The sequence below is a fragment of the Rissa tridactyla genome, chromosome 1, assembly GCF_028500815.1.
Source record: "Rissa tridactyla isolate bRisTri1 chromosome 1, bRisTri1.patW.cur.20221130, whole genome shotgun sequence".
NCBI classification, from domain to species: domain Eukaryota; kingdom Metazoa; phylum Chordata; class Aves; order Charadriiformes; family Laridae; genus Rissa; species Rissa tridactyla.
Genome location: NC_071466.1, coordinates 150,378,313 through 150,400,702, shown reverse-complemented (window position 1 = coordinate 150,400,702; position 22,390 = coordinate 150,378,313). Strand labels below are relative to the sequence as shown.

The 22,390-nt window shown below is 40.2% G+C and overlaps 1 protein-coding gene across 5 annotated transcripts in view; it reads left to right on the top strand.

Moving 5' to 3' along the window:
- CALD1 (caldesmon 1) overlaps nt 1-22,390 on the top strand; it is a 196,998-nt gene that overhangs the window by 20,152 nt on the left and 154,456 nt on the right. Inside the window, exon 2 of one of the 5 annotated variants that reach the window (XM_054196435.1) lies at nt 21,725-21,807. The exons of the other annotated variants lie outside the window; for them this stretch is intronic. The gene's annotated coding sequence lies outside the window, so the exon portion shown is untranslated. The remainder of the gene's footprint in view (nt 1-21,724; nt 21,808-22,390) is intronic. 5 annotated transcript variants of the gene reach the window in all.

Sequence of the window (22,390 nt, the reverse complement as noted above, 5' to 3'; positions counted from 1 at the left end):
TTTATCCACTTAGGTTCAGTCAGATATTGGGGGGCAAAGATTGCACATAAAATGACATTGATCACTGTGAAATTTTCTCCGCCATGCAAGAGGAGAAAGCCATGCATATGACTTGGAAAATGTATCTGAATTAAATCAACATGTACCCATTCATTTTTTCGGGGCAGGGGGCATCCAAAGCTAGTGGTGACATTACTTACAGGGAGATTTTATCAGGAGATAAAGGGTAGCTTTCTCCACCCTCCCATAAACTCAGCTAGTGCTGCATGGCATGGTGTGGCGCGCTCTCTCTGTGTCTTGAGGTAAATGCCAGCCAACCTTCTCCTCTTCCTTTCAATGGTTACGCAGTGGGGGCAAAACTGGACTATGCCAAAGCCGTTTCACAAGGGCTTGGGGGATTTGTCTTGTACTGTATTTTATTGACTTCAGCTAAAGCAGGATCAACTCCTTAAGGTCCAGGAGTAGCAATTATAAAGCACAGCATGTTCAATAAAGTGAAAGCGTTTTTTTTTCATGGAGAGTTCCTACATTTTAATTAAGAACTTTCACTAGCCAAAGACTTTATTGAATCTTCGCTAGGTGTTTTTCTTCTGATGGCTCTTGATCTTGAAATATATTTGATTGGATTGGGTAACTAGAAGATATTAAACCATACCAGGAGCTTGTAATTAGATACTGCTTTTGAATTGTGTTCCTCACCTCTACTTGGATGACTCATTTTTTAGAGACATCTGCTGAATGAGGCTACATGATCTGAAGTTCTGGGGACTGAATGGCACAGTGTGATGCAGAATTGTAAGGTCAGATCCAGCTGATGTCAGAGAAATTACCAAAAGTTGTTGCTGTCTGACAGCTTCGCAGTGATTTAAGGAATGCAAAGGAATATATTTCTGCAATATTCAGGAAATGCTTTTCAATTGAGTTCTTAGGACATATTCTTCCACTACACCCATTTAGAGTAATTCTAATCATTAGTAAATTAAAACTAGAGATGGGATGATTCAGACTGGACGTTAGGAAGAAGCTCTTCACCGTGAGGGTGGTGAGACACTGGAACAGGTTGCCCAGAGAGGTGGTGGAAGCCCCATCCCTGGAAGTTTTTAAGGCCAGGCTGGACAGGACTCTGAGCAACCTGATCTAGTGGGAGATGTCCCTGGCCATGGCAGGGGGGGTTGGAACTAGATGATCTTTAAGGTCCTTTCCAACCCTAACAATTCTATAATTATAGCTCAGGATTTAGTTTTTTCTTTAGGGAAGCGTAATGAAACCTGCATTGCTTAGCCTCTGCCATAACTTTTTCTAAATAGAGGACTTCGTCTTCAGGTTCGTCTATCCAACATCTTTCATCAGCACTGAATTCACTCAGTTTGTCATGGTGCAGTAACCTCTGAAGCACGCTTGTTCAATAAGGTTGTTTTCAACATTGTGCTGAAAGAGTGAAACCTGTAGTGCTATGAAACAGCAATATAATGTCAGGCAGGTCCCCCAGAGAGAAAAGAGTTTATTACAATGTGTATACTTAAACAGACATGGCTATGGTTGCATAGGACATGACTGCTTTACTTCTGAAGCAATTTACCAATTCTAAATGCAGAACCTTCCATTGTTGGTCAAATTTTACACTCAGCTAAAAACGTGCCAATATTATCTGAGGCTTTCATTCCTTCACGTTTTTTTCTTCTCCCTAGCTGTTGAGAAGTTGCATAATGGTGACTGGCAGGGTAAAGAAAATCTAAAGCAAAAAGGGTGCAGCAAATGATTGATATACAATGCGTACAGATTTTTAAATGTGAAAATGGCCACTCTGAGCCAGCTGAAGGTAGTGCTGTTATTAAAAGTACCACTAAAATCATGAACCAGTTCAAGTGAAGTGGCATTTTGGGTGTGGAGTCAGAGTTCTTCAGAAGTCACACCTCACTAAAAGCAGACATTCTTTTTTTGCTTTCACTGGTAGAAATCCAGATGCATGTTTTAAAACTCAGTTTACTCTGGATCTGTACTCAAGTAAGCAAAGACAGAATATTGGTCCAGATGGGGATGCTTAAATCACCAGCCCATATCTTCATTTCTCTTCTTTTCCTTTAGTTTATCCTCCCTTTGAAATCCTGGCCACCCAAGAAAGTGTGATCTGGAATATTCTCTTAAAACAATACCTGCAAAGTTATTTGAGATTGCTGATTCATTGCCATCCTTCCTAGGGTTTTTAGCTTTTCAATTCTTTCTGCAATGATTTTTGATTGTTGGCAAGCCCAAGGCAATAATAAAAAGAAGCAGCTAGTCTTTCGCTCTGTACTTGGTTGTCTTATATCCACTAATTTCACTCGTGGCAGAATACGCTAATGGTAAGGTACCCAGGCACTCAGCATGATTGTTCATATCATGTTTCTTCAAAAATATAATTTATTGGAAGCTTGCTTACAAGATGTGCTGGATGAGCTGTGTTGAAATGAAATTAATTTTCTTTCTAGAAGAAGATAGGCTAAACAGAAGCTTTTATCGGAGTTCCCTCCTGCCCTGAAAGAGCCCAGCTGTTAGGAAGAAGGCAGGGATGTGTGCAGCCTTTATACTCATGCAATGGTTGGTCTTTTTTGTACAGATTGTCAGTGGGGCTGCTCATTTATAACAACTATAGTTGATTTTCTGGTCAAGTAAAAAACTGTCAGGGTCGTGTCTAAGGAAATCATGTTCCATTGGTGCAAAGCGTCATCAGGTGTCATGAGGTAGATGAGAAAAAAATAAATTTGCAAATCTTTCCAGCCATTTAGCCCTTGACTGTTATTGTAAAAAGACTAAAGATACTCAAAATACACATTCCGTTGGGTTCTCTTTCCAAATCTGAAAAAACAAATAGTCTATCCAAAGCCTCTTTAATGGAAAATGATTCCCAAGGGAACAGAGAGCTTCTGGTTCTTTTCCAGTAACGAAAAATTTAGCATTGAAACAGGAAGTGCGTATAAATATCTGCTCAGCAAATACACTACACATTTATATAGTTAAAAGTGTAGAGGTTAAGAGTGTCCAGTTGGCACTGGGAATGCTCCAAGTTCTCCAGGCTTACGGTTTCATTATTGTGTTTGAAACCTTAGGGAAAAATATAAGTACTTATCAAATATTTGCATTTATCCACTCTCTTGCAGATCACTTGCAAGAATGATATTTTAAAGATTTCCTTGAGCTTACTTGGTGGTTGTGGAAATTCTGTGGTCTGCCCTGTCCCATACCTACAAGTTTTGGGGTTTGCTTAGTTGTTACTCTTTAAATTTCCAAAATAATTCAGGAGAAAAAGAAGAAAAAATAACACGCTGGAGCAAGGAGAGAAGCAATCTCCTTACCATGTGCCCTACTGAAAAAGGCTTTTACAGAGTGAGGGTGATGGGAGAAGCAGAGCTTGGAAGCTTTGTACATAAAATCAATGGTGGGATATATTCCAACGTCAACAAAATATACTGTGGATCTACTTCTGTAACCCGTAACTCCCATAAACACGCCTTTCCGATATGAAAAGTACCACAGCTCCAGTGGGATTATTTGAGTGAAATGGGTTAGCAGGGGAGGCTTGGCTCTTTCTGACAGTAGTTCTGTTTGGTAATCTTAAAGCAGATGGTCCCTCTGGAATTCGGACGTGATTTTGGGAAACATGTATCAGAAATGCTAGTCTTTCTTGAACAGTTATTACGATAACACGCCAGAACTGGAAACCTCTGGAAAAAGTGAAACGAGGAACAAAAGGAGAGCTACTACTGGGAGATACTACAGCTGCTACTACTTATAACTCAGATAAAAAGCACAGATGATACTGGGATCGGGACAGTGCAGGGATAGTGAGCAGTGATGAAGATAAGGCAGCTGTATAGTGCAATCTGTATCACTCAATAAAGTGAGTCTATTCAGATAAATTGTTGTAATGCAGCCAAAAGCAAAATCATATATCCAGGAACAAGAAAAACAGAATGAGGGCTTGTATCTTCTGTGTATGAACAATATAGAAGACTTTAATAAAAATCAAATCTTGGTACCTCCTTGGGGAGAGATATTGGCTACTAACAGGCTCTATGATTCTAGCAGAGAAAATCCGATCTAATAGCTAGAATCTGAAGCCAGACAAGTAAATTAGACACACATTTTTACACTCAGGGTGATGAACCACTGGAAGAATAAGGTTCGTTTGATTCTTCAGCTCTTGGTGGTGTTAACAAAACACGACATCTGCTTTATGTTGCAATGTCCCACAGTTCTGGGTTTTTTTCTTTTCTTTCAGTTCAGTAGTCACCGCAGGTGTGCTGTGTGCTATATGCTATGGGGGGTTCCTATGCACTAGGGTCACGAGTCCTGCTAGACAAGATAGAATCTTTCTGATCACACCTGAAGCGCGAGTGTGTTGTAACAGGAGTGTTGAGCTTGTTTAATTAAAACCTCGATAAGAATACTTTCTTACAGTGATTAATAAACTGTGCTGTAGAACCTGTCTGGAGGAGTTCTCACAGAAGAGTTGTCCAGAGACATCTGGAAAGACAAGAAACACACACAAAATACGACGCATGGAAAATAGTAAGCTCTTACAGAGCAAACGTGAAGGCTGACATTGACCTATTGCAAAATGGCTTAGAGGTCCTCTGCATTAGGGAATCAGAGACTGGGAGCAACCAGCAAGGTACGTGCTAGATGCCTCTCTGAATGAGGGCTTTCATGGGAGTTTTTTAGACTGGAATTTATTGTAGATTTAACTTCACATTAGTGACTCACGTAAATTAGAAAAAGATAACATGATACAAGTGAGATGTTCTGCTCTGCCGCATCTCCAGAGTGAGAGCAAGACACAACTTAATAACTAATAAGGATGTAATCTCTAATTATGAAATGCTTCAGTAGATGGTAGGTTTTAATCTACAGCTTATACAAAATGGAATGGATTTACTTTGAGCTATCTGTGCCTTTCATATTAATTTTGCTTTTAGATTTTTAGGAATAAAGTATTAGAATCTTGTACGCTATCACTAGACCCAATTAGTGGTGATTGCTGATTAGCAGTTCTATAGCACAATGTGGGCATGACTTAAAAAACAGAAAACCAAACCCCATTCCTTTTAGAATCTTTACTGTCTAAGTTTTCAGCAGAAATCAGGATGCATTTTTTTGTAGGTTTTTTCATTTGTGATATGGTCAGAAAATGGGGGGTGGGTGGGAAGGAAGGCTAATTCTGCTGTGGCATATACAATCTGCAGTAATTGGGAAGATTGCAAACAAAAGCAGCTATAAAGAAGAATCAGCAAAGTCTGGGGGTGTGTGGATTTGGTTTTTTTATTTAACTTTACATTCATACTCCTGAGGAGGACTAAGAGAAAAGAAATGTGAGAAAGGGCAGTGGAATTTAGCAAGAGACTGTTGAATTTAGGAGGAAAGGTGAGGAAAAAAGAAAAGAAGATATCATTGGATCTGCAAGTGTGGGAGAGAGGAAAGAGGGCAGAGGTGTCAGGAGTGATAGAGAGACAGGCAGAAACAAGAAAGATGGGTGCAGTTTTTGAAGAATCAGTCTGAAATAATGCTCTGTAATAAAAGAGGGTAGGAAGGAACGAACAGAAGGTGAGCAGGTGATTGGAATGATACAGTCATGGAGCTGACATCAGAAATACTAGCCCTGGGCACTACTGGAGGTGACAAACTGTAACACAGATTTTGAAAGCCGTTGTATTTCCATTTAGGTGTGATGTTATTCAGTATGTTGTAGCCTAGTAGTGGCGATTTTGTTAACTGTGGCACTGTTCCATCTGGTGGAAAATGTATTTTTCTTGTTTATTATGGAAACTTCACATATCTCATGGTAAAAAGTGATTCTGAGTGGAAAAACCCCCCATATTTTAACAGACCAAAAGCAAGTAATAACACTTTCCAGTCCTGGAAAAAAAATACTGCAAGACATTTATATGATGTTAGATGTATGTTTTTATATAAATTCCCTGCTCTCTACTCCAAAAGTTTTTGATGTTTATACACGCTATCTTCCTACTCATCATCAGTCTTTTGGTGATGTAGGTTTGTGTCTTGTACTTTCCTGTAAACTCCAGCTGATTGCCAGCGCATTATAACTGCATACTTTGGCAGGAGTGGAGGCAATCACACTTTTTAAGTCCAGGACAGCCTTTGCCCAGTGGAGCAAGTCATTATTGGGGCCGCAAGGATGATCAGAGGGCTGGAGCACCACTCCAACGAAGACAGGCTGAAAGAGTTGGGGGGGTTCAGCCTGGAGAAGACTCGAGGGAGACCTTATAGCAGCCTTCCAGTACCTGAAGGGGGCCTACAGGAAAGATGGAGAGGGGCTGTTTGCAAGGGCATGTAGCGATAGGAGGAGGGGCAATGGTTTTGAACTAGAGCAGGGTAGGTTTAGATGAGGCATTAGGAAGAAGTTCTTTACAATGAGGGTGGTGAGGCACTGGCACAGGTTGCCCAGAGAGGTGGCGGAGGCCCCATCCCTGGGGACACTCAAGGCCAGGCTTGGTGAGGGTCTGAGCAACCTGATCTAGTTGAAGATGTCCCTGCTTACTGCAGGGGGGTTGGACTAGATGACCTTTAAAGGTCCCTTCCAACCCAACACATTCTGTGAATGTCCTTTAGTATCAGTTACCTGGTTATAACTTGAGCGTGGCACGGTGGGCTTGCATTGCAGTATCATCTCCAGGTCATGCTTGGTGATAGCTTGCCATGCACAAGAAGTTGGAACAGATAGGCTTTCAATGAGAGGAGCTGGTTACCATCAGTTTTGTCCTTATATGTCCTTAGCATAACAGAGATGATCCTTGTGTTCAGTGTTATCTGTTACAGCACGCTTGGTGTATATAGGCAGCATTAAGACTTGCTATCTTCTGTGACAGGTCTGGTTATAGTTCCAGTGTTTCTGTAAGCTCAGAAAAAAATTATTGATAACATTCTATTTACAAAACTTTAGGGCTTCCAGGTTTTTCCTTCCTTGAAAAGCACTAAAAGATGTACAGGCTAAAATGTTTCATTTATTTCTATGAATCTGGCCTATGAATCAGTGTACCACTTAGCTGATGACTCATCTTACTGAGCAGGACACATCACGACAGAGTATCAGTCTTCTGCTCTGTCCATGACTAACTGTCTAAGTATGGACCTCATGCAAAGTAACAGAAGGTGGGTCTGCCATCAAATGAGACTTCAGAAGTAAGTTTTTGTCAAAGTGGCTTTGGGTGAGCTTGAGACAGAGGACCCACCTTTAATGTAGAATTAGTTATCTTTGTATCTTCAGAATTTTTCTTCCATTCTCTGCCCATGAATTTGATGAGGCTTGAATTCTTGATAGGACTCAATGACACATTTTTAAATTGTTCTCTTGTGACTCAAAGCTATATTTTTAAATGGGTGCTTGTATAGGTTTCTCTGCATCTTTCGTCACCTTTTCTTGATGTCTCCCTGTAAATGTCAGGAAATTCATTGGTTCTATGACTTCGTGTACCTTCGTGCAGGGCTGGTGACCTGGGATGTCCTACAAGTCTGCATATGTCTTGTCAACACCAGCTGTGCTTTGGAATGGGCCTGCTCCTAAGTAATGTAGACAGATAGCTGGGAGTGATTTCAACAGAGCCCTTGTTCATGCCATCTCTCTGCCTAAAATTGCCTTGTTTTGCCTGTCATTGGATCGGACAGTGCCAGTGTCCCAGGAACAAGGACAAAGGGAATATTAGCCCCCTGTGACTGTTAGTTGGGTAACATGTTTCCACAGAAGTTTCTGGCTGCTTCAAGTATGATACTGTCTTAACATCTTTGCAAGACCTGTCACTCTGTTGAAACTTGTAGTGCATTCAGGTTTCCGGTTGGCCATCTTGTTGTAAACTCTCTGCTTATGAGGATTTTTATCAAGATGATTCATCTTGAATTCGTTGTGTGTCCTCTTTGTGGTTTCAGTAGGCCATCACACAATGATTGGCAGGACTACCTGAGCGGTAACACTGTGATAAGATCCATCTGATCAGCATGGCTCGGGTTTATGTGGTCACTCTCAGCGTTTCACAGAAAGCTTTGATGTCTCTGTGCTCTTTTTGAATCTTAGGTAGCTGCATGGCTCTAACCAGTTATTACTCAGTTGTAGCCTGTCAGATTTTCCTTGTTCTCTTCATGTACTGCCAAGCAATACATACAATTTTGTTGCCATCCTCCAGCCTATGTAATATGTCTGGGTTTATGTATTATATTGCATTGTAGTATATATTACAGATGTCTACCTTTCCAAGCTTTGTAGTCTGGCAGAAATAGTACTGTGATGTGCATTGGTTGGTGGTTTGCTGGGTTGGATGTAATCAATAGAATTGATTATGTGAGACAGTGTTCTTCCTTATAGACTGTATGTCAGGTTTCGCAGTGTTGTCCCATGTTGAAGTAGTGGGCAAATATTTGCTGGCCTTCAAGTAACTGACTGACACTGTGGTATCTCCCATTTTTAATGAACATTTAACTATAGGGGGTGAAACGGAGAAAGTAGTAAGTGTAAAAGACGTGATTTCCCTTAGCTGTGGTGGTTTTCAGTTCACATAGGAACTGTAGCTGATGCTGACTGGAATTAAGCCTGGATTAAAATTTGGATATTAACTGCAGTCCACATGCATGGAAAAAATAGAAAAATAAATTCCTTCCTGATAGCTGATTTTTGCAGAAATGCCTTTTGGTTGAAGTACTGCATGCATTTTACAAAGTTCATGTACCTCTGCAGTTTATTTTAAGAGATCTGAATTTATTTGGTGTAGATTTATTTCAATTATCTAATCAGAAGCAGACACATAACTTCTTAGGCTGTCAAAGGTATTCAGGAATGTATGACAAACTTCAAAGGAATGCATAAGATCTTGCTACACATCTTACCATACATTTTTATAGAAAAGAGTTAATTAAATTTTCTCTTTCTGCCCAGAAATTACTTTTAGGCTAAATTAAGTACGTGGGGTTGTAAGGCTTTTGAGTGTTCTCTCTTTCTGCTTTAGTTTTGTGACTGATTAAACAGCCAAATGCTTATCTGGATCAAAGAAGTAATAAGCAAAGGGGCATCCTTAGGCCAGTTATCAGTTGAAAACAATCTTAACTGTCACGTATCCAAGTTTTAAAGCACACTGAATGGATTAAGCAATGGGGATACTGTTTACGTGCAGTGAAGAAACTTCCAAGGGGAAAGAAGTGCTGTTTCCTAGTGCATGTTTCTGCAGGCATGGGTTTGCTGGGGAACAAAAGGACTGTACCACCCTTGTGAGTCCTGTCTGGTGTGGCATGTGGTCCCAGTCAGATGAGACATGAGTTCCCTTGTTACAGTACAGCCTTCTTCCCTGCCTCCAAATTGGGAATGCAGCTTACTCTTGGGTTAATTCCTGTGGAGACTTAATTTATGTTCATTCGCTGGGAGGGAAGAAAAAAAAGAGCTCTAGTTATCTGAATATACAGCATTCAAGTATGTTTGCAGGGACAATATTTCAAGTTATTAATCTCAGCAATTTAGATAAGAACATGTACTTTCCTACAAAAGACAAGGCATAGTGTCTTAATATTAATACGTGACACCGAGTAACCCTATGTGATGAAGTACCTAGATAGCTCAACAAGGGGTGAATTAGAAATGCCTGGGAAGATATATGATGCCATTAGTAAAACATACAGATTTATGTGTGACATTAACATCTCTAAGGCGGCTGAAGCAGAATTGCACTACTAAAGCTGCATAAATGTTTTGCTTCCTCCCAGATGCAACAACAAAGAGATCTCAGAGAAAGTTTTATCTAACGGGTAAAGTACTGCCTACCATTCTCTTCGAGTTTTCCTGTGTATCTTTCAGCAAATGACTAAGATTAAAATTTTTGAAACGTATGGCTGATGACCGTAAAGATAGTGGCATTTTGGGTGCGACTGAACGCAATAGTTTGGTATTTAGGTATCTCAGTACCTGATGGGAACGCCTGTGTACGTCATGGGGGAGAGTTAAGCAGAAAGGATGGCCCTGGAGGAACAGGACTGGCCAACAGCAAGTACCAAGCATAGAGGTCTTCTGAAGTCTACTACTTCTTGAGCTCTTCCACACCAGTCCCAGGAAAGAGAAAGAAGAATGTTAACTCTGCTAGTTGGCTTTGTGGCATACTTCATCTCCAATGGCTGCAGGATCAGGGGGATGTGAGAGTTGCTGCATCCTCTTTGGCTCAGCCCTTTGCTGTTTTATAGTGATTCCCGCTACTGTGAATTACTCATGTTCTTTTTGTCATGCCTGGTGAGGCTCTGTTTTGCATGCACGTAGAGTGGGTCAGCAGTGATGCGTCCTCATTCATCCATGGGGCAATCCTGTACCTCCTGCCAAGAGGGAGTTTTTGTTGTCTCATATTTGTTATAATACAAAGAGGTGGAGCCACAATTATGGTCCTCCCACAGCCCTGGAGTTTGAAAGTGTTCTCTTTCCCGTTGGGAATTACCTGCTGTACAAAGTGAATTCAGTTGAACAACAACTTATTTTTTAAAAGATACCTTTTCTACAATGCAGAGAAGGAGTCAATGATCTGGGATTGTAGTTCTCGCTTGTGGAGAGCCCATGTGAAAGCCAGCAGTCAGTCTGTATTGTCTTAGAGGCAGAGAAGTAAGAAAAACTGTCATGGTGCCTTGAGTATGGAAAATTTGAGAAATAGCGCAGTTTCCACGTAGAGAAAGTGGGTTTCTTTTGAGCAGACCATCGGTGTGTAGTAAACTCAGGCATAATTATCTATTGAAATTGTTTTTTCCTCCTCTTTGAATCAACTGTTAGCATTTACATATAAATAGAAGTTCTGCTGGTTTTGAGGTAAGGCAGTTTAGTTTTGATACGAGGTATTGGTCATTTGAGGGAAGTAGGTGCTAAGGTAGGTGTGCGGCATATTGAAGAGTTTTGTTGGAACAGTTGGTAAGTGTCCCCAGAAATTTAGGGATCAGAAGTTAAAGCTGACCACACCCTTTCAAGCAGATGGTTAGTAGAAGTGTTGCTTATTATAAGCAAGAATAATCTGGCATTCAAATATGGAGTCTTTTTACATTTGGTGAAAGTTCATTAATAATGCATTACATGTAAAAGCACTTTTCATCTAAAAGGTCTCAAAGATCTTTACAAAAGTGAATTTTGTGCCAAACCTCATTGAAAGTAGTATTTGGGTCACATAGAAGAGACTGAGGCGTAGTGAGCCTGAGGATTTTTGTCTTGATTTACACATGAAATGGGAAAGGGAAAACTAGAAACCTGAGTCAGGACTAGTAGGCTAGTTACATGACAGTCTTTTGGGTATTTTTTCTGTTATCTGGAAAACAACCCTAATGTACACAACTGCTGCATACAGAAAGGGTATGAAGAAGTTGACAAATATCAGAAATGCTGACTTTACGCATTTCTGATGCAGTTTTCATTTTTTATGAGGAAAGTTCACCAGAAACAGCTCCATGGTGCATAACCCTTTATTGTTTAGGGGTTTGTAAGTTCCATTTTATTGTTCATGGCATAATTTTTTTTAATCTTGTAGTCTGAAATGGAAAATCCCCTCACTTTTATGATGTGTAAGCATATATTTTACATTTATTTTCATAACTTCCAATGTAAAGAATCCCTCCAAGGAGCTGTAGTCAGATTAATAGAGCTGGAGTCTGAGGCTCCACGGAGCAGGGAAGTCCTTTAGCTCCGTTCCATAGCATGGATGGTCCTGGCTGCTTTACAGAAACAAAGATGTAAGGGTGTAATTTGGCAGCACTTGTTCTCAGTAGTCACGGGACAAAGGGCCTGATAGAAGGTCTTCAGTGAGTTTTGGATCAGATTGTGAAATAGTTTGCCTATGAAACATCACAGAATTTAGATTTAAAAATAGATTTTATTGGAGACCAAGCTTTTCGTATTAAAAAAACCCTTCAAAAATATGGTCAGAATAAGTGCTCGTGATTCCTTTAAAATCAAGAAATGAAACCATTCTACTGATTTCTAAGAAAAGTGGAAGTTATCATGTAAGAAACAGATGCTGAGTTTTTGGCCATGTTGAAATTGATGACGAAGCTTCTCTCCTATCCAGTTGTAGTCTGTTCTGAGATTTGGCAGTCTCACTGATTTTTGGCTGTTGACTGTTTTTAGCAATAATCTCTGGCTCTAATACACCAGCTTTCTGGATGTCTAGTACCCTAAGCTACTAGATGTCTGTAAATCCTGTACGAATGTTTAGTGCATGAATGCAGAGCACTTTCATTTGACATCCTAGTATGCCTCATACTTCAGGTTGATTCCAATTGAATGCAGTGTCCATCAGTGCAGTAGACAGTAATTCTAATACAGAAACATTTCAGACCTACTTATTTTGACTTGTCATTTTTGGCAGATTTGAGAGCACAGAAATTGCAATGGTTTAATCAAAAGTCACCGTTCCTCTAGAGTGAAGTTGACCAGTTAAACAAAAACCCCATAAAAATCTTGACCCTACCAGAATGAGTATGCACACATAATTTAAAGCTCCCAAACAGTCTTGTTAAATTCACATTTTGTACTGTCACAGACAGTCATGGGATGTAAAACAATAGTCTGGCTCTTGCGAAAGGTCAAAGGTCTGTTTGCTCTTTCATATTTCTCCTTACTTAATTTGGCAAGTGGACACTCTTTCTGTCAAAGAGAAGAGGCCAAAACAAAGGGCAGGTTTTTTTCCAAGTTATTTTTGAGACGCCTTGATTCTTGGATGTCCGATTGGGATATTTTAGACCTGGCTGTCATTACCCTGGAAATCAAATGCTGTTACAGCAGCTTAACACAGGCAGCCAGAATCATTAAAAGCTTTTGAAAAAGTTCATCTAAACATATTCAAGTTTTGTTCAACTGCACAAAACTTCAAGGCACTAATTATAAGCCTGACAGGGGATCCATATCTTCTCATATATTGGTTTTTAATCAAAATTAAAAAGTGTGTCCTTTAAAGAGCTAAAGATGGGGTCTACTATGTTCTCCTTTCTGTTGTCCTCACACACATCCATGTACCTTTTTCTATATCAGAAATCTGTTTCTGTGCTTGGGTTATTTCCTCTTTTGTGTATATATAAAGCCAAATAATGAAGAGCTGGGTACTATGCTTATCTGACGTTCACACAAGAGAGGAATTTAATTCTGTGGGAGCTTGAGCTGCAGGATCTAGCCCACTGTAACAAGCTGGGCTGTGTGCTTCCCTCACCACCCAGTGACGAGGAGTATTTCCACTGGGTAGAAGCACCTTATTTGGTGTAAAACTTGTTAGCCTTGTGAGGACCCTAATGGAAGAAGCTGCTTGTGAGGTCTGCCTGATGCTTGCAACATGGACCACTGAATGACCGACGAGCAACATCGTTGTATTCAAAGGAGGAGACTTTCAACAGCTCCTTCACTTTCACTTCTTTTTTTTTTTTTTTTGGGTGATGATGGTCCTCAAATCTCAGCCTGGGATTATACATGACTTGTCACAGATCTGACAACATGGTTCCTTCCTGCATTTTAAAGCAAAGGTTGTTCTTTGAATACATTTTTCCATAGACTTTTTTTTTTTCCCCTCTCAGGATTCCTGCAGTGTTTTACTTTCTTTATCTGCCCTTGGCATAAAAACCAGGAAACTGAACAACTCTAATCAGAATTATTTGTTGGGAAACTGACAAAGCAACAATTTATTCGAGATATTATATCAAACTCTCTTTTAGTCCCAAATGAAGTGTTGTTACAGTGAATGTCTTGGGGCTTAGAAAATTTCCTATACACTGATGCCAGTTTATCTCACTTCGCACTCCATTAAGTCATCTTTCCCAGACTCAGGTTATCTACCTGCAGAGAATAGGTCATTATTCTCAATAAATTCCAATCCTACGTAGCCATAAGATGTTAAATAGCTTTCTTGTTATTTATTTTTAAAGAAATCTTTACAAGATACCTTCTTTCTATAGTGTAGAATGGCATTAAGATCAAGCTGTCAGGCATAGCTTTTTCTGTCTTGATCTCAATGTTCTTTACTGAGGAGCTTGGCATTGTTTTCCCTTTTGTCAGTTTGAGAAACTGAAGCACAAAAAAGAGAAATGACTCCTGTGACAGCACCAGACTGGAGCTGATGCCAACCAAATGCTTTGTCCGCTATGTCACGCTGTGCTTTGAAGGGCACTAATCTCACAGTCCAGCTAGTATCAAACATGCTACTAAAACCATGGAAATATTATTCATCAAAGAGATGGATGGGATACGAAACCAGGAAAAATACTTTTTACAGTAGTCCGTGGCATCATAGAGTCGTAGCAAATGACAGATCTTTTGAAAAATCCAGCAAAGGGCAGAGTTAGATTAATTTTGTAAAAGGGATTCAAGTAATAGCATAACTTGTGCTCTGTCGCACGACATTTTAGCGTGCACAAGTGAGCCAGACAACTATGTTATTTTAACCCACATTCAACATTCCTATCAGTAAATCTGCACAAAGGACCCCATATCCATATCTTGTGTGGTACTATCATTAAATCTCTCTTTTTTTTTTTTTTTTTTTGCTACTGCCTGGAATTTCATTATTAACCATTAGTGATGTAATATTAAACCTATGGAATCTTAAACATGTCTTAAAAACTATGGAATAAAGTAGACTCCTACCAAATAAAAAAATGCAGTACCAACAAAAAATGCTGTATCTTTTTCAAATGGCTCATTCCAATTTTTTTTCCCAAGCATGTTTCAACTAAAATATCTCAAAATAAACTTGCTTCAGTAGATGTGTTCCAATAAATGTTGTTTGTCTTTTCTTCCCTTCCCTGTTCCCAAGACAGTATTTACTGGTTCATTTAAATACAAAATGTCTGTTATATGCTGCCCTCTTTTGCATGAAGAGTGTTTGAGTTGCTTCTGGTTGCTGTAGGAGCCTGCCTTTGTTTTTTTTCCTGGAATTGTGGGATTCTGTGAGAGTGTCTTTCTCACCTTTATATTCTGAGATGTCCCAAAGTTTCATTAATAAGTTATGTGAACCGTACCAGTCTGAAACGGGTGGAATTTGCGTCTTTGAGAAGCTCCTCAGTTTGTAAAGGAGGGTATGATTTACACTGTAGCCACTGTTAAAAAGAAAAAAGCTTTAAACTCTAAAAACATACCTTTAATTATATGGGGAGTGATTCAGGGATGTTCCAAATACTCTGTGAAATGTTTAGCTGGCACAGAATCTCATGCTTCTTTCAGAAACAGGAGTAAAAATTGAAGGGTGTGCTTTAAAAGCAGCAGATCTTCAGCAGCCGAACAAGGAAAGAACTGCCTGCTTCCGATCTTTAGTCTATAGAAAGGCATGTGCATGTGTTTTTCTGGAAGTGATTCAGACGCCCTTCTCCTGGAATTGGTGTTTAGCATTGAATCAGTGCCAGCTAGAGGTTGAAGAGCGGGATGGGGGGTACCGGCAGGAGCGCAGCGTGCTTGGGGGGTGCCACAGTCCTGCTGACTGTGGGGAGGTGCTGCCCTGTGGGCCTTCCTTGTTCTGTCCAAGGATGTGACAAAGGACAGACCAGAGGGCAAGGGAGTGTGTCCTGTGATGCTCATGCGTGTGCTTGGCTGCTAGGGTCGATCAGGAGCTGTGCTGAGGAAAAATGACTCACTGCTGGCTCCCTTACTGCAATGTGTGGGAATGAGCTGAGGGCCAGAGCGGTCTCAGCCAGAGTGTGACCATCCATTAATACCCCGTCTTCAGTGCGCTCACTGCCATATCTGCTTGTCTAGCTGTCCTCCTCGCTCTGGAGCGGTAAGGCTTTGCCATCAGTTCACTGCCTTATCTTGGGATGTGCTTGTATCTCTAGATGTGTGGCTTTGACAGCTTTGTGACAGTGTTACGCCTTCGTGTTGCTGACACAACCTTCAGTCCCATCCAACTCTCAGCCCATCCTGAAGCTATCCTTGGTGCCTGCTGTCAACACTACATTTGTTAAAATTGAGTATTTCATGCTCAGTGAATTCCCCCCTTGTAGAACTATAACTGTCCTACTGATGCCTGTAACATGACATTTGCTTTAAAAACCTTATATTTTTATGAACAAAGGCTAAATTTCAGCACTGTAACAAACTCTCAGTCTAGGCAAAACGTCAATTGGCTTATATTTTATTCTTAACATCAGCAAAGGCTGAAACTCCAGAGAATTAGATTAAGAAAATGAGGAGTGAAGTAAGAATTATATATGTTTTATAACATAGACTACCAGTGGTCAGTTTAAACGTGCAGAGATAACTCATTAGGTCTGCCAATGTTTACCATAGTAGGAATTACCCCCAGGAAGAGGAGCTGGAGTATCGATGAGGCATTCAGCATGGTGTGAGCGGGTGCTAGAGATCCTTCAGAGGAGACGATGCTTTAAATTCCAGTCTTCCTTTGTGAGCCTGATGACAAACTTGTCAAAAACAGCTTTTCAGATTTAAACAACAAAACCTCCCTCCCACAAACCCCTGTCTCTTCAGAGTTTTCTTCTCTTTGAGCTATAAATTCACTGCTGATATTGGCTTAGGAATTGGCTGATGGCCCAATACAGTTGTCCCACAAAAATGTACAGAATCTTTATCTTTCAGTCTCCTACAAAGAAAATACATGGAACAAAAATGTCAGGGGAAAAATGTGTAGAGTAGGATGTGACCTTCTTTGAGGTAAATACATGCAAGACTTCAAGAATCCTCAAAAAAGCCATTATTTTCTAAAATGCAAGTGTTTCTGTTGACGATTGATACCAGAATTGATAGAGGCAGTAGGATAGATGGGTGGGTGGTGGGAATTTTAACCAAAAGTGTCTGATCAGAGATTTTAAAACAGGGTTCTCCCTACACATGCAGCATTCAGGCGTATGCTGTGTTTTTGTAGACTGACAAGGGAAACAACAGATAACCTGCATTGCTTATTTTTTTTTCCTGTTATATAATTGAATATTACATGTTGAGTTGTCATCAAACTATTGTTAACACAAATTGTCAGAAATGAAGCTCCACGTTTGAGTTATGAAAGGGACTAAAAGCTGTACTTTGAGCAAGGTTATGTCGAACTGTGCTTTTTCACAGCAGTAGTGAAAAATACTGTGAAAAAGTAAGTGCTAGTCTAGTTAAAGTAGCAGGCAAAACTGCTTTAACGTCTCTTTTAAGTGCTGTTAGAGGAGCAATTAAAGGACTTATTTTAATAGGTAAGATAAAAGTGTAAAAGTTATCTTGCTGTGGCAGGCAGAAGTATTGTTTTGCTATTTTAACTGTGTCCCTTTAACAAGTATATATATGTAAAGCTTGTGAAAATGATGCCTTGAGGGAGATTTTCAAAAGCACTTGAGAAGTCTGTAAGCTGCAACCTATTACATCTTCCAGTCACATTTCTGTCTTCAGCTTGGTCAGCTGTAAGAGTTGGGAATTTGCATCCGAGGATGACTACCCTATCGAGCCTTTCAGATGTGGTCGTGTATATGTGTGATTCTGCATCGTGGGTTGCTTGCTATTAGGACATCAAAGAGGAGCTGCTGTCTGTGATGGGTGGTGGTTTTCATGTTGTCTCTTCAGGTGATCATAAGTGGAAGATGAAGTTGCTGGTTGCACTGAAAGATATTTTTGCCATTTGTCTCCTTTAAAACGTCTGCAGCCCAGATCCACTTGGGTTGTGATGTCTTTTGATCTCAGGAGCTGAAAAAAACAGGCCAAGAAATCCCTGGGAACTTCTGCAGCCAGAATTGCTGGAAAGCAGGGTAATTCAGCACATATAATCCTTTCCTCTGAATCAGCGCCATACCTGATATGGTTTCAATGAGTTGCTTGGCTGTTGCTCACGCCTCCTGCTTTAAATAGCCCTGAGCCAGGTCCAAAGATGTTCAGAAATCAAAGTTTGATTTCTATAGGTATTTAAATGTTTGTGCCGTAACGGGTGGAGTTGTTCTCAGCATTTTGGCCAAATTAAATTTCAAGGGGTATGGCATTTCATGGGTGTGGCAATGAAGTAAGGTATTTTGTTTCCTTATTTAGTATATAGAAAAAGAGGGTCAAGCACCTTCCAGAAAAATGGAAGAAGGTAGCACTTGGTGCCACCGTTTTTGTTTGCCAATGCAGGCTCTACCATCTAAGCATTGCCACATCTGATACCACGGAACAGGCACATCGGGATTGCCCTGCTATGAGACGTTACAGTGCCTCAACCCAATTTCCAATCAGCAGGTAACATCCTGACGCTATTACTTACTGATGTCGGAAGGGACCAGTCCGTAGCCCTGCACTGTCGTGAAATGGGATGTGTGCAGACCCCTGCAGCTCATCTTCCTCAGAGCTCAGGCCTGATTCTACAGGTCCTGTGCTCACGTCACCTGTGTTGACCTGATATCAAATAAGCAGCAGCGTAACCACAACTGAGATCTTGTGTTCATTCATGTCGCCAAAATTGCCTAAACCATTAAAAAGTTGATCTGGGCAACTTACAGGCACTCCAGGTTTTAAGGACTAGCTCAGAAAACTTAGATTTTTTTTGTAGTGTACCATTAATTTTTATTTTAAGGAAGGGGAGAGATAGACAATGTATTACTTGGTTGTTTTGCTTGACCTATAAAGAATCATGGTGCTATATCATGTTTACACAAAGCTTGCTCCAGTATGCAAATGAAACCCACAAAATGTAGCTTGCTTATTGTAGTGGTCAAGTTAAATTGAAGGGAAGGAATTTCTCAAAAAATATTAGACTAATGCCTTGTGATCTAAGCTGTAATGACCTAATTTTCTGAAAATGATCATTTCCTCCTTCCTGTGGAGAACAGAATTTTACCTTGGAAACGAGCAATAGGAAAACATGCTTTAATTTGCTTATAAAAATGTAAATGGTCTGCTTCTCTTTGAGAGAAAGATAGTACTGACAACCTGAAGTGGAAGAGAAAGTTTATACTTCCATAACTATTTGGGTTTGGTATCCATACCTCTATTTCCCTAACCTGGTAATTAGTTGATCAATATGTAAGTAAATAAAATGATGCAATAATGTATAGGAAAGATTAAAGAAATAAAAAGATAAATCCATTTGTATCACCCTTTGGCCTCCTTTAGGAAAGAAGTGCAAGATAACTAAGTCTCAGCTTATCTTTAGGTGTGGCACCCAGAGATTGCTTGAGTATGAACCAAAAAGATTAATTTTATACAATCTTTCTAGTTGTTGTTGTCCCTTGACTTTGATATTTTGCAGGCTATTTGGTATAAAACAGTATAAAAGTATATCAACAAGTGGATAAAACACAACTCTGGCTCAAATCCTGCCTAATCAATTAGTGTTCACTCATTCATAGTCTTTCATTTCATAGATCTTTCATTGTTGTTTCCTTTTAGGAGAGAATTCAGGTTTTGATAGCTTTGAGGGTACAACTGCAGACTTTATGCATGGAAAACGTCATTGCAATTGGGAAATAAATGGTGTAAAATATATTCATTTGTTCACTGAGGAATTCTCGAAGACATGTGACATAATGTTTTTTTTTTTTTTTTTTGGTACTATGCTTTGGACAACAGAATAAAACCAGCCTGTGAAACAAAAACATGTTCTTGGTCAGGTATATGTGTGTGCATGTATGTTTTGGCTCTGCCTCAACAAATGTGTGCCTAGCTTCAGGTAGGTGAGTAATCTTGTTTGGTTGGTGAGGAGCATGCTTAAGTACCTTGTGAATGTGAGCCCTTAAGAATGCCTTGATGTTAAGGTGTCACAGGAAACAAGGCTAAGTGAAAGCCCTTGAATGGAAATGAGATGTTCTGATTAAGACTGACGTCCACCTTTGATGGAGCTTTCTCTCTGAAATATCTAAGCAGTCATGAAGTTACAGAATTTTATGCTTTTTAACTCTACTATATTGCACGTTTGAATTTTTATTTTCCTTATCATACGTAAATGATAGTGTGGTTTGTTTGTTTGGTTTTTTTTCATGGTAAGTTGTGTAGGGTGAGCAGTGTAAAAGCTGAATTCCTACTTGAAAAAACTAGATCACCTCCTGTAGCTACGTGACTCCTGAATGGCACGTCAGTCGTTGGATTTTATTAATGACTGGAGCAGTTTTGCATTTTATTAATGCAAGGATAGATCTAGATTTTTCTCTGGATTAGAGCATTCCACTGCTATTGACTTTAATGATTAGACTTTTATTGAGGCTGAGATAGTCCAGAAGCCTGGACCTCTGCAATGCTCAGAGGGAATCTGTATTCCTCTCACCAGATCTCCTGGATTTGGCAAACCTCAGAAAAAGCGTATCTCTTCAGCACTTACTGCACTGCAGTCTTAGGAAAGTTCCAGGGTAGAGCTTTCTGTAGGAATCACCACCTCAGCTGTATACAGCTGTGATTTTCCATCGTGGTAGTTCTTGGGCCAATGAAGGTGTTTCTTGTTTATGTAAAACAATAGGGTACAAGTTGTGTTTAGCCATGGTGGAGCACAGTACTGTATGTGTTGAGATCTGACACCCTCATCATCCTACCGCATGCTGTCTTCCTAAAACCTCATTTGTCAGTCAGTATAAAATTAAAACAAACCCCTCCAAAGTCCCTAAAATAAGCTGCTTTCCCTCAACATTACTGCTTAGGGATTTAAAAGAAATGGAGCAAAAATGCAGTGTCACTTGCAAAAGCATGATATATTTTTCCAGAGCTTTGTAAAATCTCCTGTTTAAGCCAGTTAACCTGACGAATATTCTTAAACACATCTGCTGATTGTGCTGATTGGGTGGAGAACATGGAAGGTAAACTGTGTAATTCTAATGAAAGGCTGGTTGTGAAGACAGCTTATTTTTGGGAGATCTTTCTTCACCTCGTTTAACAGATAAATAAAATTTCTCTGGACCTTGTGTCTGGAGCCTTTTGCCTTTTGAGTATGTAGACATTTGGAAGTTTTGTCTCTTCGCTGCCTCTGTGGATGAAGGGGGATGGGAGTCACCAGAGCCCCTGAGCAGCTTCCCAGTTGGCTTATGTTACTCCAAGTGGGATATCTGAGTCTGTTCTCCCAGGAACTCCCTCCAGCTCTCCTGCTGAGGCATCGCTCAGAGGAATTTCCAGTCTCACCACACGCTGCCCAAGCTGTTATCATTTAACCTCGCCATTACTCAGAGGTGGCTGTTTTATCACTTTGTGGCTAAGTGCATGTAAAGGCAGACAAACAACCTGTCACCGAAAACTCTGTAAATGCACTCCAGCAGCTATGCAGAAATAGCCAAATGTTTTTGCATCTTTGACTGGAGGCAGCCAGCAATCAAGGAACTGTGCTGGTCTACTGCCAAAACAAATAGGGAATTCCCTCAGATATTTTTTTGTGAAGTGAATCATGGCGGCATAATCAGGTTTGGCTCCATATTAATCGATGCAGTTTGGCTATTAAAATTCTCAGTTCTGTGGCTGATGCTTCCCAGGCTGTTCTCAGGATTGCATTACACTGTGATTGGGTTACGGTCGTGGCAGCAGCATCAGGTATATGGAACAGTTTTCCCTGAAGGTAGAAGCAACTCTTTTTCCTTAATGGGACTTCAGATGCATAGTGCAGTCTGCCCTTTCTCGCTTGGGATTTTCGTCTTCCTCACAGAGGAGACACTGGAAAAAAAGAAAAGGAGCTGCAAGTTAGCTTAGTCAGTGATGCAATAGTACCTGGAAACTACAGCAAGGATCGAGATCTGGTCTGCTTTCTGGATCATCCTTACTGTAAAGTTCTTCTGCCCTTGGTGCCCTCTTCATTCCCACCCATAAACATTTCTGTCTTTCCAGTGCCTGTGATAACTATTTGGTTACGCAGAGTCCCTTGGGAGCTGAAGAGGCGGCATCTTCCAAGCTCAGGGGCGTCATAACTGGTGAGATATGCTATTAATGCTTATATACTTTTTTTTTCCCTGGAGTTATTTTCTATTCAGTTGAGACAATTGCTATCATGAGCAGCATTTACTGTTAGCTTAATTTCCTTTGAAACTCAAGGTCTGGTGTGGAAAAGAGGGTGTTCTGGGTGGCTAGTATTCATCTTAATTTAATGCATTGGAAAGATATTTTATGGCAGTCCTTGATTGAACTGACTGTCAGAATTCGGTTGGGTAGTTGGGAATCTTTCCAAATACCTTCTTCCCTTGATGTTTCCTTTTGTTAGTGTTTTGTGTGCTAAGGATTATGAGTAAGTGTGTGCACAGTAATCTAGTTGTTTGAACCACTGAAGAAATTCTTCCATGTTGTGGCTTCTGTGGTCCCTGCGTGTTACCTGAATAGGAAGGGAGCATTTCTTCCCTTGAGAAGGCCTAACTCTTATTTGTCTTTGTCATTAAACCTACATACGGTCATCTTTGTACACACTGGGTACAGACTGAGGTAATTACTTCAGCTCAACAGCCGTACTAGCCTTTCTCCTAGTGAAAGGTTATGAATATGGAGACTATTACACGTCATTAA